This window comes from Macaca fascicularis, chromosome 9 (genome assembly GCF_037993035.2).
Source record: "Macaca fascicularis isolate 582-1 chromosome 9, T2T-MFA8v1.1".
In the NCBI taxonomy this organism is placed as follows: domain Eukaryota; kingdom Metazoa; phylum Chordata; class Mammalia; order Primates; family Cercopithecidae; genus Macaca; species Macaca fascicularis.
In genome coordinates, this window is record NC_088383.1 from 86,687,520 (window position 1) to 86,702,386 (window position 14,867).

Sequence of the window (14,867 nt, forward strand, 5' to 3'; positions counted from 1 at the left end):
AGCACTTAAGTGGCTAGTAATTCATTTCCATAAATTACTGCTGCAAACATTATTTTTTTCAAACGTTATTTAAATATTCAAATATTGCTTTATTAAAGGAATGAATAACCAATGGGAACTACTGGAAGTTTATTTGCAAAGATGAAAAATTATTACCTATAAAATTATACTATGTTTGGTGCTTTTACCATCCAATAAAGTTATCTTAAGAAGCCAAATCATAAAAAGTTATCAACAGAAATAATAAAAATATATGAAATAATCATATTAAATAAGTGAAGGTTAAAAAGTATTTCTTTAATAGTTAATCGATTGTTTATATGTTATAAATATTTATAATTAATAGTTAATTGATTGTTTCCCATAGTTAAAACAAATAAAAACTTCAGTAGAGACACTACCCCAAAATATGGCACCTTGGCATTTGAGAAAAAAACTGCGGAAGCAGGAAGATCTCTCTGACCTTCTCCTGCCCTTCCCCCTGAAGCAGGCCGTAAAAGAATTCCCTGATCTTCTCCTGAAGTAGGTCATAAGACCCTCATGTAAGCGGTGCCTATCCTATATGTGGAGGAAAGGAATGTTCTTATCTCTAAAGAAAGGAAGACAGAGAATAATTTGACAAATGAGATTGCTACATTATCCCCAGTTTATTACCATAACATCATACCCCCTTTGTCCAGTCATCTTTCTCCATGACTGTTCCCTCTTCATCAAACTTAAGCATAATACTACTCAGCTTTCCCTCTTTGGGACAGTCTTCATTTTTGAAGACTCCCATGTAAAGTAAAACTTACATTAAATAAATGCATATGCTTTTCTCTTGTTAATTTGTCTTTTGTTATAAGTGCTTTAGTCATGAACCTAGCAATGGATGAGAGAAAATATTTCATTTTCCTTACAATATAGTCTCTAAAATTTATTTTGTCATAGACTCCAATAAATATTTATTCCAGGCAATGTTATGGGGCCTGAAATTATAACTATATCACAATAAACTAAAAACAAAACCTGCATAATTCAATTACCTATGTTCATTTGGTACCTTTTCCTATACTACCCCATTCCTTCCTGAATTACAGAAATGTTAAGAAACATTCTTCAAAAATGTGTTACTCTGTAAGGAAATACTCTATTGATACTGCCAACATTACATATGTCTTACAATATTTTTTCTTGTGGGGAATAAGGAACTCAAGGCCCTTTAAAATTGTGATTAAAAGTTTCCTGAACCAAAAAAATTCATTTCCTAATGGTTAGCGATTTCTGAGAACTTTAGTAAAATTTCTTTTGAAATTGATGACTTTTGGAAGAAAGAGGAAGAAGAGAAAAATGGGCCCACTCAGTGAACAACTTGGAAAATCAATGAATCAAAAAAGAGAATTCTCCAGATGATACAAACTGCTCTAGAAAATTCCCTTTCAGTTTGGACCACAGAAGCTTAATTTCAAAGGCATGTTTGATTCTACCTCATCCTTTCTAACAAACAAGTAGATAAATGCATAGGCTACAAGGAAATGAGATGGAACTGTAGCCCAGGAAGATCCATGGCACATAATCTTTCCTGGGGCACAGGGAGTGAGTCGAGCGACCCATCAGACTCCCACAGTTTTACAATGTATTTTCTCAGTGCTGCTTTGAAGAGCTGGAGAGATCTTTGTTATTCTATCAGTTCTGCTATGACACTTATTTTGAAAACGAGAATTTATTCCAATGCAACTGATGTATTAGAAGATAATTTGAGTGTAAGGCAATTTTTTTGCTTGTTTATCTGATTTTTACTGGTGTAAAACACTAGGGGTAACTAGAAAACTGCACCCAACTGAACACACTCAAATAAGAATGCATAAAAGATACTGCACACACATCAAACATCTACCAGTTACTTCAGATCACTATGTGTGCTACAAACCCACCCACCCACATCTCACATTAAAACTTTCTAATTTCAGAAAACCCTTCTTGGATCACCACACAAGAATTCACAAGAGGCAATTCTACTGAGCCCATTTCTGCATCCAAACTTCAAGTCTTTTTCAAGGTAAAATATCGTATTTAGTATATACATTTCTTACTATTTAATGTGTATAAATCTGTGCTGCCATTTTCATCAGGTTTCTATAATTTTTAACATGTCACTGAACTTCCCTCACTCCAAGAAAATATAAATGCTTACTTATTTTACTGTAGTAATTTTATTGTTTGTTCTCTGTTGACAAAGTTTTAATCCACCTGGAATTTATTTTCATATGAGGATATAGGGTAGATCTAGCTATTTATTTTTAAAATTCCAAATGAGGCTGGGTACAGTGGCTCATGACTGTAGTCCCAGCACTTTGGGAGACTGAGGTGGGAGGATTGCTTGACCCCAGTAGTTTGAGATAAGCCTGGGCAACATGGCAAGACCCCATCTCTAAAAAAAAAAAATACAAAAATTAGCCAAGCATGGTGGCATGCACCTATAGTCCCAGCAACTTGAAAGGCTGAGGTGGGAGGATCACTTGAGCCTGGGAAGTTAAGTCTGCAGTGAGCCAAGAGCATGCCACTGCACTCCAGCCTGGGCAACAGAGTGAGACCCTGTTTCAAAAATTAATACATAAAATAAAAAATAAAATTCCAAATAGCTAGCAAAATACCTAACACAATTTCTAGTATAGTCTATCATTTTCTAACTGCTTTGAAATGCACAAGTTATGAGTATTACTTGTGTTCATTTCTGTACTTTCTCCTCTTTTCTGGTCATCCGTATTGCTATTTCTGCACCAGTACCATACCTGCATTATACTGTAGGTTTATTTGTTTATTGCCTGTCTCACCCCAGTATAGTGTAAGTTATCTCATGAGTTATCTTACAAGTAAGCTCTATATCTCCCACTATTACTGTATTATTTTTACTTTGAACTGCCAATGTGGTAAATTTTATTGATAAATTTCCTTGCATCCCTGAGATGAATCCTATTTTATAATTTTTTTACTACTAAATTCTATTTACTAACATTTTATTGAAAGTTTTTACATAAAATGAGATTAATCTGTAGGTTTGCTTTTATTTCCCATCTCCCACTCTCAAGACATTTTTGCTAAATTTTGGTATAGGTATTATGCTGATTTCACTAAAAAGAACTGTGAAGATGAAATGGTATAACGTTAAGAGTTTGCTTCTTAATTACTTGGATGAGAGAAGGGTGGTGGTGGTCATGAAATATGCCTCTCAGATCTTCCACTGCCAGGAGCACAATGGACTAGCTCCAGCTGCTGTGCTCTGAAATCAATTCATCACCAGTTTACACAGAGGTCATGTTTCTCATGGACTATTCCCAGTCAATGACTTCGTGCAGCAGAGATCTTAGGCAGGCCTCTTGGCGTACTTTTCTCACATGTCACCTTGGCTTAAGGATTTCCCATTGGCTTTGCTGAAACTTTTTGAAAACTCCACTGAGGTCTAAGACATTTCCTACCCAACTTTCCTTCCTCCCTTCTCTTCTCTACAGGAGTTAAACCTGCATTTCATTCTAACAGCTCTGTTAGCTCCCTCTAGTTCCCTTCCTTTTTTTCCCCAATAAATCTCTTGTCCATCTTACCCTATCTTCACATTTGCCTCTCAGAGTTCTGAAACTAACATACAGAGATCAATGGAGATACTGAGTTTTAAAAATTGGCCATCTGGCCGGGCATGGTGGCTCACACCCGTAATCCCAGCACTTTGGGAGGCTGAGGTAGGCAGATCACAAGGTCAGGAAATTGAGACCATCCTGGCTAACACGGTGAAACCCCGTCTCTACTAAAAATACAAAAAAAATTAGCCAGGCGTGATGGCGGGCGCCTATAGTCCCAGCTACTCGGGAGACTGAGGCAGGAGGCAGAGGTTACAGTGAGCCAAGAGGTGCCACTGCACTCCAGACTGGGCAACAGGGCGAGACTCCATCTCTCTCACACACACACAAAATTGGCCATCTGTTGATGATAATTGTCAAAGGTAGATGATGGGTATATTTAATCATCCACTGTACGGTCTAAAAAATAGGAAGTCAAATGAACAAACATTTTTCAAAAGAAAACATAACACGCAGCCGGGCCGGGCGCAGTGGCTTATGCCTGTAATCCCAGCACTTTGGGAGGCCGAGGCGGGCAGATCAGAAGGTCAGGAGATTGAGACCAGCCTGGTTAATACATTGAAACCCTGTCTCTACTAAAAATACAGAAAATTAGCTGGACGTGGTGGCGGGTGCCTGTAATCCCAGCTACTCGGGAGGCTGAGACAGGAGAATGGCATGAACCCGGGAGGCGGAGCTTGCAGTGAGCCGAGATGGCGCCACTGCACTCCAGCCTGGGCGACAGAGCGAGACTCCGTCTCAAAATAAATAAATAAATAAATAAATAAATAAATAACATACAGCCAATAAGCATATGAAAAAATGCTCAACATCACTAATCATTAGAGAAATGCAAATCTAAACCACAGTAAGATACCATCTCACACCAGTCAAAACGGCTATTACCGAAAAGTCAAAAAATAATAGATATTGGCAAGGTTGCAAAGAAAAGGGAAGCCTTATACATTGCTGGTGGCAGTTCATCCACTGTGAATAGCAGTTTGATGGTATCTCAAAGAACTTAAAACAGATTACCATTCAACCCAGCAATCCCATTATTGGGTATATACCCAAAGGAATATAGATTGTCCTATCGGAAAGACACATGCATACATATGGTCATCTCAGTACCATTCACAATAGCGAAGACATGGAATAAACCTGAATGCCCATCAAGAGTAGACTGGATAAAGAAAATGTGGTATATATACACCATAGAATACTTATGCAGCCATAAAAAAGACAAGGTCATGTCCTTTGCAGCAACATGGATAGAGCCAGAGGCCATTTTCCTAAGTACACTAATACAGGAACAGAAAACCAAATACCACATGTTCTCATTTATAAGTGGGAGCTAAACATTGAGTATGCATGGACACAAAAAAAGGAACAACAGACACTAGGACCTACTTGAGGGTGGACAGTGAGGATTGAAAAACTACCTACTGGGTATTATGTTTATTACCTGGGTGATGAAATAAACTGCACACGAAACCCCCACAACACACAATTTACCTGTTTAACAAACCTGCACATGTACCCCCTGAAACCAAAATAAAAGTTAAAAATTTTTGCTGGTTGGGCATGGTGGCTCACACCTGTAATCCCAACACTTTGGGAGGCCGAGGTGGGAGAATCACCTGAGGTCAGGAGTTCAAGACCAGCCTGACCAACATGGTGAAACCTGTTCTCTACTAAAAATACAAAAATTAGCTGAGTGTGGTGGTACACTCCTGTAATCCCAGCTACTTGGGAGGCCGAGGCAGGAGAATTGCTTGAACCCGGGAGGTGGAGGTTACAGTGAGCTGAGATTGCGCCACTACACTCTGGTCTGGGCGACAGAGTGAGACTCCATCTCAAAAAAAAAAGGAATAAAATGCCTAATAAAAATAAATAAATAAAATTTATCAAAAAATATATAAATAGGAAGTCCATTGTCATCTCTATTGTATTAAAATATCTGTAGTGAAAAGTTCACATTAAAAGAAAAGAAAAAAGAGAAAAATGAAGGCAGGAAGAAAGGAAACAAAGGAGGAAGGAAAAGATAGAGTGACAAACATACATAAAATAATCACTCAGGCTTAACATACCCTGCTTTGTTCATCATATGAGAACATGCATTTAAAAACAAATACAACTCTGAAGGCTACCTTCGTGTGTGTGTGTGTGTGTGTGTGTGTGTGACTTTGAACAATATCTACTAGCATTTGTCTCTCATTTCTCCCTTTCCCAAGTGCCTGAAAACTATTAGTCTACTTTCTACCCCTATGATCTTCCTAACTAAACATTTCATACAAATGGAATCATACAATGTATGTATTTTATGTCTTCTTCTTTCTTTTAGCATAATGTTTCCAACATTCATTCATGTCATAGTATATATCAGCACTTCATTTCTTGTAGTGGCTATATCCATTGTATGGATATACAGCGCTTTATTTATCCATTAATCAGTACATTGACATTTGGGTTGTTTCTCCTTTTTGACTATTCTGAATAATGCTGCTATGAACATTTGTATCCAAGTTTTTGTATGGATATATGTTTTCAATTCTCTTGGTTAAATACCTAGAAATGGAATTGCTGAGTACCATAGTAACTCTAGATTTAACATTTTGAGAGACTGCCAACCTGTTTTCCAGTATTTGCCAATTTATAACCCAACTATCAATGTATGAAGATTCCAATTTATCCACCTCCTAACCAACACTTGATAATGTCTGTTTTTGTTTGTTTGCAGTGTTATGAAGTAGTATCTTATGGTTTTGATTTTCAATTCCCTACTGACTAATGATATTGGATATTGAGCACTTTTTCATGTGCTGTTAGCTATTTTTATGTCTTCTTTTAAAAAGATGCCTAGTTAAATCTTTTATTCTTTTTTCTTTGCTCATTTTTTAAATTGAGAAATTTTCTTTTATTGTTAAGTAATAAGAGTCCTTTATATATTCTAGATACATTCCATTGTTAGCTATATGAATTGCAAATATTTTCTCTCATTATGCAGTTATTTTACATTTTCTTGATGGTGTTCTTTGAAACACAAAAGTATTTAAATTGTAATGAATTCTAGTTTATCTATTTTTGTTTTACATCACTTGTGCTTTTGTTGTCATGTCTAAGAAAGCAATCTTAATACAAAAAAAAAATTTTTTTTTTTGAGGCAGAGTTCCACTCTTATTGCCCAGGCTAGAGTGCAATGGCACCATCTTGGCGCACTGCAACCTCCATCTCTTGGGTTCAAGCAATTCTGCCTCAGCCTCCCGAGTAGCTGGAATTACAGGCACCCGCTACCATGCTCAACTAATTTTATGTATTTTTAGTAGAAACGAGGTTTCACCATGTTGGCCAGGCTGGTCTCAAACTCCTGACATCAGGTGACCTGCCCACCTTGGCCTCCCAAAGTGCTGGGATTACAGGCGTGAGCCACTGCACCTGGTGTCAATGCTTAATACAAATTTATGAAGGTATTTTCTTTTAGGAGAATCCTTAAAAGAAAGTTTTGGCCGGGTGTGGTGGCTCACACCTGTAACCCCAGTACTTTGGGAGGCTGAGGGGCTCAGATCACAAGGTCAAGAGTTTGAGACCAGCCTGGCCAACATGATGAAAACTCATCTCTACTAAAAATACAAAAATTAGCCTGGCATGGTGGCAGGCACCTGTAATCCCAGCTGCTTGGGAGGCTGAGGCAGGAGAATCACTTGAACCCGGGAGGCAGAGATTGCAGTGAGCCAAGACTGCACCACTGCACTCCAGCCTGGGTGACAGAGTGAGACTGTCTCAAAAAAAAAAAAAAAGAAAAAGAAAAAAGAAAGTTTTATTCCTTTTCATTTAGGTCTAAAATCTATTTTGAGTTAATTTTTTTTGTATATGGCGTGAGGTAGGAGTCCAACTTCATCCATTTGAACATGAATATTCAGTTGCACAGCACCATTTGTAGATAAGAATTCTTTCCATAATGAATTGTCTTGGCATTTTTTTTTTTTGGAAAACCAAGTAAATATAAATGTAAGAGTTTATTTCTGGACTCTCAATTTTAGTCTATTAATCTATAGGTCTATGTTGATGCTAGTACCACATTGTCTGTGACATGAGTGTAGCTTTGCAGTAAGTGTTGAAATAAGGAAGTGTGAGTCCACCAGACTTGTTCTTTTCAAGATCATTTTCGATATTCTGGATCTCTTGAATTTTCATATGAAATTTGTGATCACCTTGACAATTTCTGTGAAAGAGGCAGCTAGGATTTTATTAGGCATTGGATTGAATATGTAGATCAATTTGGGAGGTATTGCCATCCTAACAACATTAATCTCCCAATCCATGAACATAGGACATCTTTCTATTTATTTAGATCTTCTTTAAGTTCTTTTAAAAACGTATTACAGTTCTTTTTTTTTTTTTTTTTTTTTTGAGATGGAGTCTTGGTCTGTCATCTAGGCTGGAGTGCAATGGTGTGAGGCTCACTGCAACCTCCACCTCCCGGGTTCAAGTGATTTTCCTGCTTCAGCCTCCCGAGTAGCTGTGATTACAGGCACGTGACACCACACCTGGCTAATTTTTGTATTTTTAGTAGAGATGGGGTTTCACCATTTTGGCTAGGCTGGTCTCGAACTCCTGACCTCAGGTGATCTGCCTAACTCGGCCTCTCAAAGTGCTGGGATTACAGGCGTGAGCCACTGGGCCCGGCCATGTAGTATAGTTTTTAGTGTAAAAGTTTCGCACTTCTTTTGTTAAATTTATTACTAAGTGCTTATTCTTTTTGATGCCATTGTAAATGAAGTTGCTTTATTAATTTCTTTTTTTAGTTTTTATTGCTAGTGTATGGAAATATGACTGATTTTTATATACTGATACAGAATTCTGCAAACTTTCTAAATTTATTTTTTACTTTTATTAATTTCTAGTGGATACCTTAAACTTTTTTTAAGGAAAGACCATGTCATCTGTTAAAAGAGTTATTTTTATTTCTTCCTTTCCAATCTGGATGATTTTTGCTACTTGTTCTTACTAAATTGCTATGGCTAGAGCCACCAGTTCAATGTTTCTGGATCAATGTGAGTCTATAAGTTCGCCAGTTTGGTTGTGCTTGTCTGGGCATAGCTGGGTTCAACTGCATATGACCGTCTATGGCTCTACACTGAGGCAGTAGACTCTAAAATGGAAGTTGGGTTTAAATCTTCTCTACAGTATTTTTGAACCTGTGGCTACCAATATTTGTTGGATCACTGGAGTGCACGAGGCTAAGTCCAAGCCATGAAAACACCTCTATAGTTTCTGCTTATGTCAATGGGACAGGAAATATACTCTGCTCGGAAAGACAGGGTATGGCAAAGCTAAGGAAAAGAGGGGTAAATGTGTATTTTTATTAGAGAGAAATGAGTAACCAGGACAAACTACCTGAATTGAAAAAAGTCTGGGGGTAAAGATGGTATGAGGGACAAGTTAGAGAAAGTGTTTTCGCATTAGATTCATAGTGCTTTCTTTGTTTATATGTCATGGATGGGTAGTTTGATCAGATCTGCTATTTAACAAAATTAGTTCATTCACTCATTCAACATTTACCTCTATGCTACCACTCTGTCAGGTAGCAGAGTTCACACAGTTCTCTCCTTACAGGTCCTTTGCTCCTTCAGGTAGATTCCTACATCACTCTTTGTGTGCTTCCCTATATTCTGCCCATATACCTGTAGCACTTTTTATTAAATTTGCCTCAAATTGTCCTAATTTAGGTCCGTTACTTGTTTCTTGCTAGAACCATGACTAATATGTATTTATTGATAAGAGTTTCAAATAATGCCACTGCAATTATTAAAATAAGACTACTCAGTATAACATTTCACCATTTTTTGTACTTCTTTTTATCCTTACAAAATATCCCTCCAGGAAAACATAGCCAAAATGTGTTTTAAAGTGTGTTGCTTTTTTATTGCTACCATAATATATTACCACAAACTTAGCAATGTAAAACAACACAAATGTGTCATCTCACAGTTCTATAGGTCAGAAGTCCAGGTTGGCTTGGCTGGTTTCTCTGCTTCAGGTTTTGCAAGGCTAAATCAAGAGTTGGCCAGCCTGGGCACTTATCTGGATGCTCTGGGGGAAAATTCACTTCCAATCTCACTCGGGTTGTTGACACAAATCAGTTTCTTATGGCTGCAGGACTGAGGTCCCCATTTCTCTGCTGACTGTCAGCTTGGGACCACTGTAAGCTCCTAGAGGCTACCCTCTAGTTCTGGGGAATGGGTCTCTCCATCTCAGTGTCAGCCACAGCACATTGAGTCCTTTTTATGCTTGGAATCTCTCTGATTTCCACTTCTGCAACGTCTCTTCTGCTTTCAGTCAAAGTTCTCTGCTTTAAAGGGTTTATGTGATTAGATCAGACCCGCCTAAATATTTCAGGCAAATTTTCCTGTATAAAGTCTATACCTTTAATTGCATCTGCAAAGTCTTTTTTGCCATTTTAATGTAACCTATTCAGAAGGTCCAGGGATTAAAGTGAGGATGTCTTTGAAGACGATTATTCTGCCTACCACATATAGACATTTAAAAAATGATTTTCTCGGTCTGCCGCGGTGGCTCACGCCTGTAATCCCAACACTTTGGGAGGCCGAGGCAGGCGGATCACGAGGTCAGGAGATCGAGACCATCCTGGCCGACACGGTGAAAGCCCGTCTCTACTAAAAAAAAAATACAAAAAAAAAAAAAAAATTAGCTGGGCGTGGTGGCAGGCGCCTGTAGTCCCAGCTACTTGGGAGGCTGAGGTAGGAGAATGGCGTAAACCTGGGCCGCGGGGGGTCGGGGGCGCGGAACTTGCAGTGAGCCGAGATTGCACCACTGCACTCCAGCCTGGGCGACAGAGCAAGATTCTGTCTCAAAAAAAAATTATTTTCTCTGTGATTATGTCACCAACTTAATACATAGTTAAGATTACTTGTTTAGGTAATTTTTAAAAACTTTTTCTTTCAGAATAATTTTAGACTTACCAAAGAGTTGCAAAGATGGAACATACAATAATTCCCATATTCCTTTGTTCGGGTTAGTTTTGACTTTTAGAAATTTGTTGTTTTTTAAATTATGTAAAATATTTTATTTTGTTTTGTTTCAGTTCTGTAGAATATTCACATGATTCCAAAATCAAAATTTAAAACCAGATACATTCCGAGATTTGGCTTCATACCATCTTACCTTATTCTTCTTTCTTTTCCCTTTAAAAAATCACTCTTTTACTCCCACTTATCTGCAGATACCCCCAAATGCTGTTATATCCCTTAGCCTTTCCTACCCGAAATAGTGATTCTTCAGAGGTTGTTTCCTCTTTCCTCCGGTGTTTTTAATCAGGAAAGGGAAAAATACTATGATGGAGCTTAATGATATATTCTGCCCAAGTAGAGCAGAGACTAGCAAGGGCTTCAGGTGGAACATTCAGGTGTCTACTCAATCACAGACCACATTCCCACCACTCCATGGAATCACTGGATATCATTCAATACAGCTTATCAGAGTTACTTCAACTGACCATATTGCCTGTATTCCAAACACCATCAATAGTACAACCATCATCAGTTTGAAAACATTTTAAGGTGAATAAAAAGAGTATGTCCACATTAAATGAGCACATAGATTGTGTGGGATGCATTCCAGTTTCGAAAGTGTAAAAAGCATAAGCTAGAAATACATCTTGGCCAGGCGCAGTGGCTCACGCCTGTAATCCCAGCACTTTGGGAGGCCAAGGTGGGAGGATCACAAGGTCAGGAGTTCGAGACCAGCCTGACCAACATGGTGAAACCCCGTCTTTACTGAAAATACAAAAATTAACCGGCCGTGGTGGTATGCACCTGTAATCCCATCTACTTGGGAGGCTGAAGCAGGAGAATCACTTGAACCTGGGAGGTGGAAGTTGCAGTGAGCAGAGATCGTGCCACTGCACTACAGCCTGGGTGACAGAATGAGACTCCAACTCAAAAATAAATAAATAAATAAATAATAAAATAATAAAAATATATCTTAGAACAAGGAGATATGGTCCAATTCAAGTCATTCTGTAGTTAGATTAGACCCAACCTGAATATTGTCTTCTTTTTTTTTTTTTAATCAGTTTGGAATTGTGGTAAAGTATGCATAACAAAATTTATAACCTTAACCACAGTTCAGTGATATTAAATACATTCATAATGTTGTGCTACCATCACCACCATCTATCTCCATAACTCCTTTCATTTTGTAAAACTGAAATGTTGTATTATTCCCTGGCAACCGTCACTCTTCTTTTTGTCACTATGGTGTTGACTACTCTAAACACATCATATTAGTGGAATCATATAGTATTTGTCCTTCTGTGACTGACTTATTTCACGTAGCGTAATGTCTTCAGTGTTCATCCATGTTATAGCATATGTTGAAATTTCCTTCCTTTTTAAGGTTGAATAATATTTCTTTGTATGTATATACTATATTTTGCTTATCCATTCATCCATCAATGGACACTTGGATTGTTTTCATGTTTTAGCTATTAAAAATAATGCTGCTAAAGACTTGAGTGTACAAATATCTCTTATTTGTGGTTCCCATGGAGATTACACTTAATACCTTAAAGTTATAATGCTGTAATTTGAATTTATAGTAGCTTAACTTTAATAACACACAACTTTGCTCCTTTACAGCTTCTTTTTCGTCTCTTTCAATTGTCAATATCACAAAATTACGTTTATACATTGTGTACCCCAAGAGAATAAAATATGAAGTTACAAGCCAATGTTATAATAATACTAGATTTTAATCTAATAATGTTTTAATGTATTAGTCTCTTAAGTCATATGGAAAACAAAAATATAGTTACAAACCATTATAATACTTTTATAATTGTCCATGTAATTACCTTTATTGAGATCTCTATTTCTTCATACAGCTTTTAGTTACTGTATAATATCCTTTTATTTTATCCTGCAGAACTCCCTTAAGCACTTCTTGCAGAAAAGTTCTCATGGTCACAAACTCCCTCAGCTTTTGTTTATCCATGAATGTCTTATTTTCTCCCTCACTTTTGAAAGACAGTTTCGTCAGATACAGAATTACTGGTGGGTAGTTATTTCCATTTAGATTTAGCCCTTTGAATATGTTGGCCCATTGCCTACTGGCCTCTGAAGATTCTGATGAGAAATATGCTGATAATGTTATTAAGGATCCCTTGTATGTGACATGTTGTTTCTCTCTTGCCACTTTCTTACTTTTTCTTTCAAAAGTTTAATTACAAGGTGTCTCATTGTGGGACACTTTCAGTTCATCCTACGTGGGGTTTATTGAGGTTCTTGGATGTTTATATTCATATGTTTCATCAAATTTGGGAATTTTTCAGCCATTATTATTTTTGCATATTCTCTCTGCCCCTCTTTTTATCTCTTCTCCTTCTGAGACTTTCATGTTAGTTATGTTGGTTTGCTTAACGATGTCCCACAAGTCCCTTTGGCTCTCTTCCTTTAATTTTATTTCTTTCTGTTCTCAGACTCTATAATTTTCATTGTCATATTTTCAAGATTCCCGATTATTTATTCTGCCTGCTCAAATCTGCCTTTGGGTCCCTCTTGTGAGTTTTTAATTTCAGTTATTATACATTTTAGCTCCAGTATTGCTTTTTGGTTTCTTGTTAGGCTTTCTATCTCTTCATTGATATTTCCATTTCTTCATACATGTTTTCTTGGCTTTCTTTGCATCTTCTTTAGTTCACTGAGCATCTTTAAGACAGTTGTTTTCAAATATTTGTCTAGTTGGTTCTCCATCAGGTCTTTCCAGGAACAATTCCTGTTGGTTTATTTTTTTTCTATGTCAAGCCATACATTTTTAATTTCTCTGTGTGCCTTGTGATTTTTTTTTTTTTTAGTTTTGCTTTGTGATTTTTTTTGTTGAAAACTGGACATTTGAATCTAATAATGTTGTTATTCTAAAATTCTGGAAATCAGATTTTTCTCCCTCCCAGGGTTTGCTGATTTTTGTTATTGTGTTTTTTTAAATTGTTTTGGAGGTTTTTCAATTGTTGGAGGGTGTCTCTTTGCCAAGGATCAGCCTGAGGTATAAACTTAAGGTCTTCTTAAGTCTTTTCTGGGTCTGCATCTTCTCCTTGGCATCCATGGTCACTTTCTAATTTTCCTAGATTTTATGGTTGTCTTACAAGTTTTCTAGTCTTTAATGCCAGGCTCCCAAAAGGGGAAAAAACAAAGAAATGAAAACGAGGAGGGAAAGAAAAGGCCACTGGCCTTTAAGTTCTTTGGAGGTCACTTCCACTGGAGGAAAAGAGGCCTGAAACAATGAGAGAAGTGCAACAACAATGGCCGCCTGCTTCTTGTCTGTACCACAGTGATCAGGAGGAGCAATCATCAATCAGAGCACAAATCCTCAATATTTGGAAAACAGAATGCTTTTTGTTCATCCTGGCTCCTACAAGCTGTGAGCAAGCTGCTCCTGGAACACAGGCACACTTGCCTGGGCGTAGGGATGAGTGGCTGCTACTGTGTTAAAAGCTAAAATTGACTAAAATTAGCTACAATTTACCATCTTAACCTTCTTTGGTAGTTGCAAGCTTTCAGTAGACTACAGAGTTCCACAGTAGTTACATCAGACAGATTCTGCTAGTGCAATTTTTGTCAATATGCAGAGAGAGATTCCTGGTGCTTCCTACTCTGCCATCTTCTTAGAATACTTTGTTTCCTATATATTTTCAAATTTTTCAGGGAGAAAAAATTTGAAAGGCTGCCCCTTTCTTGGAAGTATATATTATTTTAAATTAAATGCAGTTAGTTGATCCTTGTTATTCATGGTAGTTATGTTCTATACTGTTGCTGCAAACACAGAATTAGTAAATACTGAGTCATTGCTCCTAGAGGAAATATAGGGTTAGGCTCCAATATACCTTTGGTCACCATATTTTCATCAACTAATCAATACATAAACTTGTTTTATGTGTGTTTCTATCTAAACACACCTCCTTAACGTCTTGTTGATTCATTAACGTTGAACTCAGGGCCAACAAAACTGTAATTCATGCCTGAATGTAACTTACCTAACAAACATATTTTCTCCCTAAGGCATATCACAGCCTTTTTTGTACTTAGAATCACTAGCTATCACTTCAGCACTATGCTTGGGAGCTATTTAAAGAGTGAAATTACCAACAAAAACACAAAATTGTGAAATGCATGTGTTTTAGTCCATTTAGTGTGGTTACAAAGGAATACCTGAGGCTGAGTAATTTATAAAGAAAAGAGGTTTATTTGGCTCATGGTTCTG